The sequence below is a fragment of the Rhea americana genome, unplaced genomic scaffold (assembly GCF_003343005.1).
Source record: "Rhea americana isolate MKP2758 unplaced genomic scaffold, rheAme1 scaffold_32, whole genome shotgun sequence".
NCBI lineage: Eukaryota > Metazoa > Chordata > Aves > Rheiformes > Rheidae > Rhea > Rhea americana.
The window spans coordinates 494,206-506,371 of NW_028186446.1; positions in this window are offsets into that span (position 1 = coordinate 494,206).

Genomic DNA, 12,166 nt, shown 5'->3' on the forward strand with positions numbered 1-12,166 from the left:
ATGACATCCAGAATGAGCTGTTCCATCACCTTTCCAGGGATGGAGGTGAGGATGACCGGCCTATAGTTGCCTGTAACTGACAACAGAAATCAGAGCCCTGAGCCTAGAAAAACAGTCACTAGATATATATTCAATTTTCACAGAGCAGCTACTGCACCATAGCATATTACAACTCCAGCTTCAGGAAGCTGGAGTATCYGGACACCTTGAGACTAACTATAGCACATATTCTGCAGGGTAACAAGTTATCACACATCAGCCAACCTGCAGTAACTATACACACTTCACTAACAGAAAAGTGAGAGGATTGGCATTGAGAAAAAATTAAGTCACAGTACTTTGTATTTGTCATAGCCTAGGATAAATATGCAGAATACTGATTATCAAGGAGAAATGATAGACGGCAAATTGCTGTCACATGTTAACATGTTTATAAGGTAAACAAGATCTATAACTAGCAACATCTATAATTAGGACACTGAACGTGCATTTGGCGAGGAAAGCACCATGCCTAGACAGGATGCCAACCACAAAGTGAAGGCAGAAACAACATGAAAACAAGCATGGACATCAGTAAAAGAAACAAATGAAATATGTTTGAAGACCAGCTCTAACACTGGTGCCATAACATTCATTCAGCCATGTATTCTTAATCTCTTGCTTCAGCAGTTCAGCAAACAGTCGTGAAATAGATAAAGAAAATGAGAAATATAGCAATTGACCTGGAAATTGGAAGAAGAAATAGAAGTGGAAAGTGTTTACAACCTTGTGTGCATGTGACTTGAATACTAGCTGCACTGATAGCAAATCATTTACTTAAGAACCCATTTGGTTTAAAGCCAGATTAATTTTCTCCTAATGACAGCCATCATATGGTGCATGAACAATCACACAAGAAATTAAAAGAAAAATTGCATAAAAGAAAAAGCATAGCAACTGCCATCTGCAAACGGACGGCAGTAAAATTAACTAAGCACAACTTTCCCCTGTTTATGGGGCTCAGCTGAGTTTAGACAGTGATGGCTTACAAGTACCTCCATCTTCCTATATCCATTGTTTTTGCGCTCCCTGAGTTTGTATAGCAGATCTTGTATTTATCCTGATCATAATTTCCTTGTACAGTCCATGTCTCTGCTAAGCAGCATGTAAAAGTCACTGGGAAACAGAGCAAGAGGAAAAAAGAAAGCAACCAGGAACTAGTGATGGAGCCACTGGATAAAATGGATGGAAATTCTGTCTGATGCTGTATTCCTCAAAGGAGGGGAGCAGCAATGAAAGCTGGAAGCAATGCACCCTCTCTAGTGGATGACATAACAGTTGCATTAACGCTTGTCCCTTCTCCCTCCACATTTCTGCAAGCCATGAGAAGTCACATAGTTGCCAATGCTCAGTAAGTCACTGGGAGTGAGCAGCAATGGTAATTTGACAATACTGTGTGTGTTATTTAGAGCTTGATCTCATTTATCTGTCACCAAAATTGGGGCAGAAAAAGGTTTACTCCAGTACTTTCACCATTGTGCACAAAACTGTGTCCTGGGGAACCAGTGGAAAGACGACCACAGGCAACAGAACAGCACATTGTAGTTTCAGACATTCAGCAACTGACAAGGCTTGTTTTTCTCTCCTCCACAGATTATGATGATGATGGTGTCAGTCAGCAATTTTTGATGTCAAACTAGCTGAGGCTAGGAGTAGTAGGCTCCATAAGAGGCTCTGCAGGAGGCCCCTCCACTTCCCATCAGCATTATCAAATACAGATCTTGTACTACAAATGGTGAGCCTTGAAATCACCAGTTAAAGCTGTAAGATATGCAGTAAAGGTGAAAAGGACACAGCAAGTTAGGGAAGAGAGAATTTTGCTTGCTCAAAAGTAATGGTGGACGAAGTAGCATCAGGACTAACATGAGTGAAACATGCAAACTTTAGGAAATCTAGTAGGGTACTGAGAGATCCCATTCAGCTGGAAATGAATAAATGACAGATTTTGAGAATCTGCTCCTTTCTAACCTTTGTGCAGAAGGCATACATAGAACAGAGAACACTGGCATTGCATTTGTCACGTAGGATCAGGATCTTGCAGTGAAATGACCACCTGCACATTCCACTTGAACTCTGCAAGAAATGAGGGCATAGTTAAAATGAAGATGGTGTTCACCACTGTTAAGGTATGGCCTCACGAGCCAGTGGTACAGAAGGCATTCAGTATCCATAATCCAGAATGTAGTCAATATCCACAATGCAGACAGTTACCCAATGGCCATGAATGAGCTTGTCCTTGTATGGAAAACACTGCCCTCCCTTTTCTGAAGCTGGAGTTGTAAGAGACACAGGCATCAAACCCATACACTGAAATCATTCAGAAATCTACCTTGTGGTCCATCGAGACCTCAATAACAGGGGGCTCACAGTCCCTGCAGTTTATGATAGTTGTATTTTCCCTGAATTGGTCACTGGACTCTTATCAAGAGCCTCAAGGCAGCTCAGACACTCAGAAAGAGCAAAAGCCTGGGAGATTTTGTTTGTAATTCCAATTTGTGCTATTCAAAGAAAGATGGTTTGGAAGAAGGTCTTGGAAACCTCAGTCACCACTTTGCTGCTGTGGACTTGCCCACTCTAATATGCTTACCCAGTAACAAGCAGGATTTTGGGGTTGCTATATCTTCTCTCTCAAACACAGGTATTGTCTGCAGTAAGAACGAAACAACAGTACCTACTCATAACTGAGAGCCTCAGTGGTATCCCTTTCAGTATGAAGGTTTTGCATTTGCTGCTGGCTATTCAGTATCTTAAGAATGATTTTGTCTCATCAGTCTAAGCCCATCTCCTGTGTCTTTCTCAGTAGCAAGGACTCCAGGAAAACCATTCCAAGTGCTCTGTTCCCCCCAAAATAGGTGGATCAGGAAGGTGGACATCAGTTCTTGGGGCTGGAGGGAGGGATCCTCCCAGAACAGCTGCTCCAGTTGCAGCTGCAAGATTAAGTCTACTATTTCCTTTGCTAGAGATCCTTGCAGCAAACCATATGGGCCAGAGGGTCAGATAAGACACACCATGTTGTCACTCAGAAAAAGTACAAGCAGAAGGAGAAATAAGGCTTTTGTGTGAAAGGTCTCGTGGATGAGGATGATAAGGGGCAATAAAATGCATGAGACAGTGCAGGAATATTTCTGGGATAGCTTTCTTTTGAATAGTGTTGAACCAAAGTATAGAGGGGATGTTCAATCCAGGGAACCAGACTAAACTAGTTCAAAATAAAAGAAAAATCCATCTGGCTATACTGGAGATGTAGGGAGCCTCAGTACACATTCATTCAATATACTAACCTGTTCCTGTTTTGCCAAAGTACTTGCCAATTTAGACAGAACATAGATTTAGACAGACAGATGATCCAGTGAGTTGCCACAAAGAAACAGATGACCCAGCAAATCAGATGCAGAAGCTGAAATGAATATGACCATGTATTCATCTTACATTCACCCTATAAAAAAACAAAAACCAAAAAACTTTTACTAGCTTACCTCAGTTCCAAGGTAAGCTCACAAGGATAGACTGAGTTGGCTTGCACACAGAACCAAAAATCAACAAGTTTTACACTGAATAACCATAGTGGGGTTTTTTTTTTTGCCCGTATACAAAGCCACACATATCTGCTGTAAGCACTGAGTACTATTGCTAAGCAGAAGCCATCACTCTTCTGAATAAACCCATACCATGGGATTTAATTTCCCAAATGATCAAGCCARTGTCCGAGAATATGTTATACTACCATCAGACATAACACTCTGTTGGCAATTACTAGACCACATAGGGAGAAACTCTCAGCACTTTTGTCTGGAAGGTGAGCAATTTCTCTGCAACAGCTAAAACAGAGGATAGTGATCAGGAATTATTGAGAAAAACTGCATTACTAGCACTGCTGCTTAATGCTTCAGAAAGGACAAACACTTGGTGTGAGTTGAGCAAAAAACTGCCAGAGACTGAATTGCAGAAAAGATAGGAATAGTTATTGAAGAGCACAAAGAAACTATTCTCAGTAAGTGAGGAATTTTGTATGGACAACAAAGGGCCCAGGGTGATAAACATCAGGGCTGATAATGGGAAAGGAGAGCTTGAGGAAGGAAYGATGTTTTAGTGTCAAAAGGCCACTAATACAGGAGAATAGAATTCAAATGTGACACTAAAGAACTGCCAGTATTATATATGGAAATAGCAGGGATCCAAAAAACAGAATAGGRAAAAAAAAGCCTGTAATTGTAGATATTGTTTTACTTCTCCAGCAAGTATCCAAATCTATAGCATAATAACATGTATATGTGTAAGAACATACAATATCTGAAGAGAAATATTATTTTTGTTTTATATGCAGTGATGTTAACTAGGATACATGAATTTTAGTCCTAGCTCTTGCCATGAAGCAGACACAGCGGCTGACCTCCACTAAGTGACTAATATACAACTAAGCAAGGTCACAGTGCTGCAATTTTGATAAGGATATGATGAAATGAGAAACAAATGTTCTGTTTCTGTAGAGAAGAACAGCCATTGTGAAAAACAGAAAGAAATGGTAGGTATATTACTGCCAATGAGCTGGTGGAATGATTCAGTGTGCATTCAGGTTAGTACCAGGATCCTCAGTATGGGGCCTTTTCTTCAAGGGATTGTAGCCAGGATGAAACTGAGTTGAGTATCACTCAGGACTAGAAGACTTAAGAGGAAATATGATGAGGCCCCTTGTGCTAAGAATTCTGGCTATTYTTTCTTTCATATTTGATATATTTCTTTTGTAAAAGGGTTGAATCCATTCGGCAGTCACCATTGTGTTAATACATTGCGGTTAATAGTTATTGGTCAATGGCACCACCTACAGCATTCACAGCACAACAAATATGTCAACAGTAGTCAAAGAGGAAATTGTCTTTGCTTCAAAGTTCTCATAAAAATGTTTTGTGTATTTTTGCAAGAATACAGGCAAAGTCAYCTGTGTTTCCTTCTATAGGGCTGAGGATTCAGGTACAACTTTGTTTTGCTGAATCGAGGAGAATCTACATGAGAAAAAAAGAACTGAAGAGGCTATTAAGGATAATATCAAGGATAAGACACACAGAGTCCAGAAAGACTTCCAGTTGGCTATCACAGTGATAGGATGTATTGATRTCTGAAGCTAGAAGAAGCAGTAAGGCAACTTCTGCTGCAATAGTGGTCATAAGCCAAATCTAAATCTGCTGCAAAATCTGCACAGAAAGAAAGGATGGGAAACAGAGAAACTGCCAGGTTCAGAGAGGACCCAAAACCAAAGACTGGTACCTGAAACACAGGTTCTTCATCAGCTTGTCTCATCTTGCTGATGATGAAAGAGGTAATCCTGCTCTTTCCCCTAGCTTCTCAGACAATAAATTCCTGCCCCAATCTTATTCTCAACACTAGCAACTATGTAGCCATGCAGTAAGACTGGATTGTTTATCAAGCTGAAAACAAGTTCTTTGTAGATTAGTTTTCAGCCAAATCAACCAGCTGATCCCATACAGTCATACCATCCTCCTGTTGATACATGGAAAGGGCAAGAATTCATGACCTTTTTGCAAGCTTTGATCGATTTAAACCAGCTGGAAAGATGAAAGCTGAGGTTGCACATACGTTCCTGGGGCTTGGATGTAAAAGATACATCTGTGATAATGGAGTAATCTGCCCTTAAGAATTATTTTATAACTCTTACTGAAACAAAAAACTTGCAGAATCTGTCTTACTGGTTCTCAAGACACATTCAGCTGTTTTCATTATAATTCAGAAAAACACATACATCACTCTCACAAGAAAGAATTATTGCATGAATAAATAATCTTCAGCATACATTTAGCTGCATTGAATGTTTGTGAAATATAAGCATATCTAGTTTGGGAAATTTCTTCTTTGTAAGACAGCAATTGTAAAAAATAATAGCTTATTTCTGAATTTTATCTTTCCATTACTCCCATCTTTTGGCCTCATGTGTAAGATTTCATTTAGACCCTAGAACAGTGAAGAAAGATATGTAAGAATTCCTCTGTGGAATCAAGATTTTTCTGTGTAAGTCTTCATGATAAATAGTCTTTTATTATCTATAAAATGTAAGGTAAATATGTGACACTGTACATTAATAACAGATGAAATCTGCTTGAGAGTGTTCATGGTCAAAGAGAATGGCTTCTTTGTTGAACTACTGGCAAAGAAATGACTCAATGTGAGAGTAATTAAAAGAACTTTGTTTTAAGAAAATATCCCTTGGGGGAATACGTGCTCTTTTACCCTCTTTACAGTTAGAATAAACTCCAGATAAAATTCTAGTCCTCTAAAGAGTTGTATAAAATYTAAAAGAGCAATCATTAAAGTCATAGAATAATTTTGGTTGGGATAGTGCAACCCCCTAGTCAAACCAGGGCCACCTTTGAAGTCTGAATCAACTTTAAAGTTCGATCAGGTTGCTAAGGGTTCTGTCTAACTGAGTTTTGAATATACCTAAGGATGGAGACTCTACAGCCTCCCTGGATAAACTGTTCCAGTGCAGTTGTGATGAAAATATTTTTCTTTCTATCTAATCCCTTATAGCAACTTGTGTCTGCTGTCTCTCGTCCTTTTGCTGTCTGGCTCTGTCTTCTTCATACCTTTCCATTAGGTAGTTGAAGATATTAGTAAAAAGGTTGAAGACATCATCTCCACTTAGCTTCTCTTAAGACAAACCCAGCTCTCTCAGCCTTTCCTTGAACATCATGCACTCTAGCCACAATCATGGGGACCTCTGCTAGACTCACTCCAGTATGTCAGAATCTTCCTTGTAGCAGGGAGTCCTGAACAGATACAGTACTCCAAACATTGTCTTGTGGTACATTAAATAAATTTCCAGATTGATCTTATTCACACTTTTGATACACATACTTTCAGGGYATGATGACATTTTACATTTGTCTTATTTATTGTTATGGCATTACCTTATGGTAAGAAGATAAATACTAACTCAAAAGTACAATAGAACACACAAACAATAACAAAACTGCTTTTGCATTGATGAGAGAGACCTGGACAGGCTGGAGAGCTGGGTGGAGAGGAACCTCATGAGGTTCAACAAGGGCAAGGGCAGAGTCCTGCACCTAGGGAAAAAYAACCCAAGGCACCAATACAAGCTGGGAGCTGACCTTCTGCAGAGCAGCTCTGCAGAGAAGGACCTGGGAGTGCTTGTGGACAACGAGTTGACCATGAGCCAGCAATGTGCCTTTGTGGCCAAGAAAGCCAATGGTCTCCTGGGCTGCATTAGGAAGAGTGTTGCCATCAGGTGGAGGGAGGTGATCCTGCTCCTCTACTCAGCCCTGCTGAGGCCTCGAGTTCTATGTCCAGTTCTGGGCTCCCCAGTCCAAGAGAGACATGGAGCTACTGGAGAGAGTCCAGCGTAGGGCTACGAACATGATCAGAGGGCTGGAGCATCTGCCCTGTGAGGAACGGCTGCAAGAGCTGGGCCTCTTCAGCCTGGGGAAGAGAAGGCTGAGGGGGGATCTKATCAATGTGTACAAGTACCTGAAGGGAGGGTGTCAAGGGGACGAGGACAAACTCTTTTTCAGTTGTCCCATGTGACAGGACAAGAAGCAATGGGCAGAAATTGAAGCACAGGAAGTTCCGCCTGAGCGTTAGGGGGAATTTCTTCCCTGTGAGAGTGACGGAGCAGTGGACCAGGTTGCCCAGAGAGGTTGTGGAGTCTCCTTCTCTGGAGATCTTCAAGGCCCGCCTGGAGGCAACCCTGTCTACCATGCTCTAGGTGACCCTGCTGAGCAGGGAGGTTGGACTAGATGATCTCCAGAGGTCCCTTCCAACCTTACTGATTCTATCATTCTATGATCAGGACAAACCTAGAAATAGCCCCAATAGCTCTACCCTTCAGAGAACATAAAGCTTAAGTTAAAGAAAATTTGAGTGTTCCCACCACAAGACTGCTTTAGTATTCCGCAAATGAAACATTTTCTGTAGCACTGTTTTCTACAGCACACAGTCTAGAAACCTAAGAAAGGAATAGGAGTATGCAACTTGCCAGCTGGGCAGTCCAGGAGTAAAGAGGCTTCTCAGATATCCAGACGCTTGTAAATCTTAAGACACCAGACATCTCATTCATGCATCCCRAGTTAAACTGGATGCCTGCATATTCTACAAGCCAGAAAGCAAGTAACCCCAAGCAGATTACTCATTGAATTTAGGTATAAGATAGCCCACTCACCAGTCTACTAATAAGCATTGAAGTGGCTTGGGGAGTCTGGAAGTCAAACCAGGCTGGTAGGTAGGGAGTCTGCTATCAAAGCAGCTGGATTACACATATATACGCATCTGATACAGACAGCTGGCTGGGTATATGGAAGCCTTAACAAGTCAGGGCATTAACAACTTGAGATCTGCAAATATGTAATAACCAAGCAGGTAAGCTATAGGATAGCTGGGCAATGTGCTTCTCTATTGACTTCATCTTTATAGTAGAGATGCAGTTTATGACATCTACAGATATCAGCATGTCTGTGTCCTAAACACTGTGATCAAGCTGGAATTTCTTATTGCTGCAGATGTAKCACTACCTTATGGTGATGCATTACTACACCACACACGCTTGTTCACCTTCACCATTCACATCATCTTTAAGTAAAGTAAAATATGTATCTTTTCCAGGGTATTTGCATTCTGTTAGGGAGAAAGCTTATGTGTAAGAAAGTAACATGCAGTGTAATTACAGGGTTTTTAGACTATGGGCTCATACACCTAAAAGTTCCCTTTCTTAGGCAAAAGCCAATGATCTTGCATTTAGGAAATAGCAACATGAATAAACCACAGGACAAAACTCTTTAGGAAACCATGTCTCACTAACTCCTGAGCTCAGGGAACTACTGGTGTTCACTTCTTAAAAGATGACGAGGGTAATCTTTAGTTATTATATCTAATGGCTATGAAGTAATGGAGAAAAGTATGTAATACACTCAACTTTTTGCTCTCTCAATCATATTTTTCCAGCAAAGTATCATTCCGAACTATATTTTTAACAAATTATATTTCAAACAGAAGGTTAATGTAGTTGCTGATACCTAAAAATGATGAAAACAAAAACCTTTCCACCAGCTGAAATTCTAAATCCAAAAAGCCACATACCTGCCACTTAACTTAGACTTGGAAAATGTAGGAAATTTATGTTGAGAAACTTAGTTGTGAAAGGCTTGCAGCTGATGTGCTCACAGCATAACTAATGTAAAATTGCTGAAATAAAGTCACACAACATGCACTCCCAATGTTGCTACCTGGACCTTCCAGGTTGTTGAAACTGCAAATGCAAAGAAAGCCTATATGGACACTTCAAAGCTGAACATGAAAAATAATAATATAACCTCCCCTTCATCCTTAAGACTTCAGCTGTCTGTGATGCAAGGCCTAGTTCTGACATGGCACAGCTGCATAAACATTGCTCTGATTCCTGAAGAAATTGTTAAATTGAAAGAGCTGTGAGAAAGCCCATAGAGTAGAAGTATGCAACGTAAGAAAGATAAAGTTGTAGACAAGTGCAAGATTGTTAAGATGGGGACAGGTAGCAGCTCAAGGATTCATCATGGAAAACATCAAAATGGAAAGATACAAGATCTTAAGGAAAGAGGGAGGGGGAAAACTGTAACATCAAGAATCTGTCACAGGGAGCAATGAAAATCAACAAATAGCTGCTTTACATATAACTGCACACAACAAAAGGTGACTGGAAAAAGCGACTCAGAAAGGGAAGAATGGTGAGATAGGTAATGGGAAGCCATTTTGGCAGCAAAGGCATGTAGCAACTGGGAAGCAACCAGAAGGCCCCACCACTGCAAGCGAAAGTTGGTGGAAGGAAAGAAGTCAGAGAACAAAGACCTCTTCAGATAAGCTGTGAGTGATAATGCAGAATGGCAACACTGAAATTTTACTCTGAACATGGCAGGTTGTATTTTCAAATTGATGGCAAAGCCATGAAGAAAGTCAAGAAAGGTGATAAGGTGTTCAACGTAACTTCTATTACACTATTTTCTGCTCTAGTATTACTGCTCTAAATAATGTACAGATCGACACAATCTTCTTTTTAAGAGCAGAAAAGAGTAGAATTAAACAGTATTTCAGTAGACAAACAGATGGTTTATTTTATTTACCTTGCTTTCACAGCACATATGCTATGTGCACTCCTACACAAAGACAACACTGAGGCACAGTGTCTGGAAAAAAAAATCCCTATCTTCMTATTTCTATCTCCATAATCCAAATAGACTATTAGAATGACTTAGTGTTATCTAAAAGGTGTGGATGGAAAATTTTTGGCTGGGGCCCAACTGAGATAAGGTGACAGCAATTCCCATAGCAACAACTGAAGACCTTAAAGCAACATTTCAAAAACTTTCCAATTATAATACAGACTGTGAGAGAAAGGTCTTTCTCATTTCCCAATTACCAATACTTCAGTGGCAAGAATAATCAGGAGATCATACAATTATCTAGGGTTGCAAAAATCATTTGCAGCATTTTCTGTCACGTTCTGTCTTTTCTCTACCTACTCAATGTTAGGTTTAAAGCTATGAACTGAAACTTGAACTAAACCCTACATCTGCTTAGAAAGCCTCAATTACATATTTAAAACCCCYTGTTAAATTGCATTTTATTTGAAGAACTGTATTGTATCTTTGTTCTTTTGCACAGACTACTAATTAGATTCTGGGATGAAGAGGTAATTGCCCTTGTTTTTATTCTCTGAACTGCCTTTAGACCTACCTGGAGATGAGTGAAAAGAGAAGGCTCAAACAAATTTTCAATGTTAAAAAATAATATGCCACAGGCACCTTTGAAAGGAAGGGCCACAGGGATTTGAAGACTACAGTCAGCACAAGGGAACAGGCAGCCATAGGAATCTCTAGTCCTCGCATGGCCTGAACTAGCAAAGACGTCTGGAGCCTCATAGGGAGAGAAGGGAGTAATAGAGCCTTATCAGTTATGCTGGGTTTCTGTAGATCTTGAGTAGCAATCCCATCCTTGAGGTGAGGGTGGCAGGCCTGTGGCAGATATGCCTCYACAGCCTGGTCTGTATCTTCTAACTCTAGCCCTGCAGACACTCCTGGACGATGCAGATACCCTGAAATTCACTTTCCTCTGCTGCCTCTCATGGCTATGATATATCCAGTAACTCTTTATTACTGGCTCCGGACATCTTCCTCAAGACTTCTCTGAGCTATCAGTCTTTCACCAGGGACTCTTCAGGGCTTGAAAGATCTTCAGAGCAACCAGGTTCTCCCCCACCCCCAGCAAAGGGAGAGGGGAAAATCTCTGGGCTGAGTCACAGCTCCCTCTTGCACATCACCCACTTACACAGGCAGGTGSTTGAGGCTTCTTCAGTATGCCAAAGGACAGTCTTGGCAGCCGTCACTAGAAGTAGAGACTTCATTAACTATGGCATGTGGGACTGAGTAGGCCCCAGGTTGCTTGCCCATCACATGGAGTGCTTGACCATGCAGTGTAGCATTTGCTCCAGGGCTGCTCTAAATCCCACGCTTACCCTTATTGGCAGTTGGTACCCACTCGATAAGCAGCTGCCTCTGGAGCTGCTTATCGAACCTCTGCCCCACAAGCTTCTCTCACACATGCCACTTTAACAGGCTGCACAAGAAACAGCTGGTCAAGCTCTGCCTGCTCTCACAGCKACATCTCTGTAGAGGCTTGAGCTCTTCCCCACCCTTGCACGCTGCCCACTTGCAAAGCGGTGGGGAGAGGCYGAGGAGCCCCTACGGGCCTGCCGGCATGCAGAGCTGGTTGCACGGCCCACTGGGGCTGCAGGCAGTGATACAAGCACAGCCCGTGGGGGATACGAGCTGCACAGCACCCCTCACGCTCGCAGCRGCCTCCGACTTGTGCTGCCAGGAGAAGACCTGGGCACTCGGGGGGCTGGGAGGCTCGGCCTGCTCCCTGCTTCCCGCACAGCCCCTGGCCGCAGCGACTCGGACTCCCTCACCGGCGGCGCGGCACCCCCAGCACACGGTGCCTTACGAATCGCTTCACGTCGCCGTGGTCCCCCGCGCCTCGGGCCCTGCCGGCCAGGGGCTGCGGGGCGGCGAACGAGAGCCGCGGAGCACCGCCCCGGCCGCGGCCTGCGCGGGGCCGCCCCGCCCCGCCC